The sequence below is a fragment of the Balaenoptera acutorostrata genome, chromosome 12 (assembly GCF_949987535.1).
Source record: "Balaenoptera acutorostrata chromosome 12, mBalAcu1.1, whole genome shotgun sequence".
NCBI classification, from domain to species: Eukaryota; Metazoa; Chordata; class Mammalia; order Artiodactyla; family Balaenopteridae; genus Balaenoptera; species Balaenoptera acutorostrata.
The window spans coordinates 71,433,606-71,437,961 of NC_080075.1; the positions used below are offsets into that span (position 1 = coordinate 71,433,606).

A 4,356-nucleotide genomic window follows, 5' to 3' on the forward strand; every position below is an offset into this window, starting at 1 on the left:
AAATGCTGAATCTGTGAGCTTCAGGCAGTTTGTTCTCGCTCCCTTTCACATACATACAACACACACCTCACAACACATTTGTAATCTTCCACTCTATTGATACCCAAAACAAGTTAAGATTTTGTAACTACATTAGCTGGCAAAGATCCCTAAGAGGAAAAAAGATTTACGGCCACTTTTGTAAAAATAAGGTTTAATAAAAACACTGGCAACCTGTACAAGAAAAAATAATAAGAAATTAAATAAGTTTATGATTTAATAAGTCAACCAATGTAAGAGGTGGTAGCTGAAGGAAGTTTTGACTTCAAAAATCTAGGCGGCCGCTGAGGTCTCGGGCTGCTGCCGCCGGGCCGCTGGGGAGGCAGGGCTCGGGCCTGGCCGGGCAGCTCCGGAGCAGAGGGACAGGGGGGCTGGGAGGCGGGGCTGTGCCGCCCGCGGGGCTGGGACCCGATGCGGTTAGAGCCGCGGAGGTTCGAGGAGCCCCGAGCATTTCTGCTTTGGGACAGCCACGCATCTAATTCTGCAAAGTACTTTTATACGTAAAACTTGTAAAGGATCAGAACAATGCCTCCAAGACCATCATCAGGTGAACTGTGGGGCATCCACTTGATGCCAAGACTCCTAGTAGAATGTTTACTACCTAATGGGATGATAGTAACTTCAGAATGCCTCCGTGAGGCTACACTAATAACTATAAAACATGAACTATTTAAAGAAGTGAGGAAATACCCTCGCCACCAACTTCTTCAAGATGAATCTCCTTACATTTTCGTGTTACCCAAGAAGCAGAAAGGGGAAGAATTTTTTCATGAAACAAGACGACTTTGTGACCTTAAGCTTTCTCAACCCTTTTTAAAAGTAATTGAGGGTTTCCCTGGTGGCGCAGTGGTTGGGAATCTGCCTGCCAATGCAGGGGACACGGGTTCGAGCCCTGGTCTGGGAAGATTCCATATGCCGCGCAGCAACTAGGTCCGTGAGCCACAATTACTGAGCCTGCGCATCTGGAGCCTGTGCTCCGCAACAAGAGAGGCCGCGGATAGCGAGAGGCCTGCGCACCGCGATGAAGAGTGGCCCCCGCTTGCCGCAGCTAGAGAAAGCCCTCGCACAGAAACGAAGACCCAACACAGCCAAAAAATAAAAATAAAAATAAAAGTAAAAATCAATCAATCAATAAATAAAAAAGTAATTGAACCAGTAGGCAACCATGAAGAAAAGATCCTCAACCGAGAAATTGGTTTTGCCGTTGGCATGCCAGTGTGTGAATTCGATATGGTTAAAGATCCAGAAGTACAGGACTTTGAAGAAATATTCTCAATGTTTGTAAAGAAGCTGTGGATCTTAGGGATCTCAATTCACCTCATGGTAGAGCAATGTATGTCTATCATCCAAATGTAGAATCTTCACGAGAACTGCCAAAGCGCATACATAATAAATTGGATAAAGGGCAAATAATAGTGGTGATTTGGGTAATAGTTTCTCCAAATAATGACAAGCAGAAGTATACTCTGAAAATCAACCATAACTGTGTGCCAGAACAAGTAATTGCTGAAGCAATCAGGAAAAAAATTCAAAGTATGTTGCTATCATCTGAACAACTGAAACTCTGTATTTTAGAATATCAGGGCAAGTATATTTTAAAAGTGTGTGGATGTGACGAATACTTCGTAGAAAAATATCCTCTGAGTTAGTATAAGTATATAAGAAGCTGTATAATGCTTGGGAGGATGCCCAGTTTGATGCTGATGGCTAAAGAAAGGCTCTACCCTCAACTGCCAATGGACTGTTTTACAATGCCATCTTATTCCAGATGCATCTCCACAGCTACACCATATACGAATGGAGAAACATCTACAAAATCCCTTTGGGTTATAAATAGTGCACTCAGAATAAAAATTCTTTGTGCAACCTATGTGAATGTAAATATTCGAGACATTGACAAGATCTATGTTAGAACAGGTATCTACCATGGAGGAGAACCCTTATGTGATAATGTGAACACTCTTGTGAACACAAGAGTACCTTGTTCCAGTCCCAGGTGGAATGAATGGCTGAATTACGATATATACATTCCTGATCTTCCTCATGCTGCTCGACTTTGCCTTTCCATTTGTTCTGTTAAAGGCCGAAAGGGTGCTAAAGAGACACTGTCCATTGGCCTGGGGAAATATAAACTTGATTACACAGATGAACTCTAGTATCTGGAAAAATGGCTTTGAATCTTTGGCCAGTACCTCATGGACTAAAAGATTTGCTGAACTCTATCGGTGTTACTGGATCAAATCCAAATAAAGAAACTCCATGTTTAGAGTTGGAGTTTGACTGGTTTCGGCAGTGTGGTGAAGTTTCCAGATATGTCAGTGATTGAAGAGCATGCCAATTGGTCTGTATCCCGATAAGCAGGATTTAGTTATTCCCATGCAGGACTGAGTAACAGCCTAGCTAGACAATGAATTGAGAAAATGATAAACAACCGCTCCAAGCAATTTGTACACGAGATCCTCTATCTGAAATCACTGAGCAAGAGATTTTCTGTTGAGCCACAGACACTATTGTGTAACTATCCCTGAAATTCTACCCAAATTGTCTGTTAAATGGAATTCTAGAGATGAAGTAGCTCAGATGTACTGCTTGGTAAACGACTGGCCTCCAATCAAACCTCAGCAGGCTATGGAGCTTCTGGACTGCAGTTACCCAGATCTCATGGTTCGAGGATTTGCTGTTCAATGCTTAGAAAAATATTTAACAGATGACAAACTTCCTCAGTACCTAATTCTGCTAGTACAGGTCCTAAAATATGAACAGTATTTGGATAACCTACTTGTGAGATTTTTACTCAAAGCATTGACTAATCAAAGGATTAGGCACTTTTTCTTTTCGCATTTAAAATCTGAGATGCACAATAAAACAGAGGTTTGGCCTGCTTTTGGAGTCCTATTGCTGTGCATGTGGGGTGTATTTCAAACACCTGAACAGGCAGGTTGAAGCTATGGGAAGAGCTCATTAACTGACATTCTCAAACAAGAGAAGGATGAAACACGGAAGGTACAGATGAAGTTTTTAGTTGAGCAAATGCGGCTACTAGATTTCATGGATGCTCTTCAGGGCTTTCTATTGCCTTTAAACCCTGCTCATCAGCTGGGAAATCTCAAGCTTGAACAGTGTTGAATTATGTCCTCTGCAAAAAGGCCACTGTGGTTGAATTGGGGAGAACCCAGACATCACGTCAGAATTACTTTCAGAACGAGATCATCTTTAAAAATGGTGATGATTTATGGCAAGATATGCTAACACTTCAAATTATTTGCATTATGGAAAATATCTGACAAAATCAAGGTTTTGATCTTCAAATGTTACCTTATGGTTGTCAATTGGTGACTGTGTGGGACTTACTGAGGTGGTGAGAAATTCTCACTATTATGCAAATTCAGTCTAAAGGAGGCCTGAAAGGTGCCCTGCAGTTCAACAGCCACACACTACGTCAGTGGCTCAAAGACAAGAACAAGGGAGAAATATGATGCAGCCATCGATCTGTTTACATGTTCATGTGCTGGGTATTGTGTTGCTACCTTCATTTTGGGAATTGGAGATGGTCACAATAGTAACATCATGGTTAAAGATGATGGTGGACAACTGTTTCATATAGATTTTGGACACTTTTTGGATCACAAGAAGAAAAAATTTGGTTATAAACGAGAGCGTGTGCCATTTGTTTTGACCCAAGATTTCTTAATAGTGATTAGTAAAGGAGCCCAAGAATGCACAAAGACAAGAGAATTTGAGAGGTTTCAGGAGATGTGTTACAAGGCTTATCTAGCTATTCGGCAGCATGCCAATCTCTTCATAAATCTTTTCTCAATGATGCTTGGCTCTGGAATGCCAGAACTACAATCTTTTCATGATACTGCATACATCTGAAAGACCCTACCTAGCTTTAGATAAAACTGAGCAAGAGGCTTTGGAATATTTCATAAAATGAATGATGCACATTATGGTGGCTGGACAACAAAAATGGATTGGATCTTCCACACAATTAAGCAACATGCTTTGAACTGAAATGATAACTAAGAAACTGAAAGCTCAGTATATGGATTCTATACTGCACTGTTAATAACTGTCAAGAGGCAAAGACTGATTGCACAGGAAATGCACAATCCATAAACAGCATTAGAATTTACAGCAAGAACAGAAATAAAATACTATATAATTTAAATAATGTAAACACAAACAGGGTTTGATAGAACTAATTCATTTCAAAATTAAGCTTTAGAATAATGTGCAATTTCATGTTATGCCTTAAGTCCAAAAAGGTAAACTTCAAGATTGTTTGTATCTTTTTTAAAAAAACAAAAAAACCCC

At 40.5% G+C, this 4,356-nt stretch overlaps 1 pseudogene; it reads left to right on the forward strand.

Moving 5' to 3' along the window:
- The first annotated feature begins 564 nt into the window (after window positions 1-564).
- Window positions 565-4,053, forward strand: LOC103000970 (phosphatidylinositol 4,5-bisphosphate 3-kinase catalytic subunit alpha isoform-like; annotated as a pseudogene).
- The last annotated feature ends 303 nt before the right edge of the window (window positions 4,054-4,356 follow it).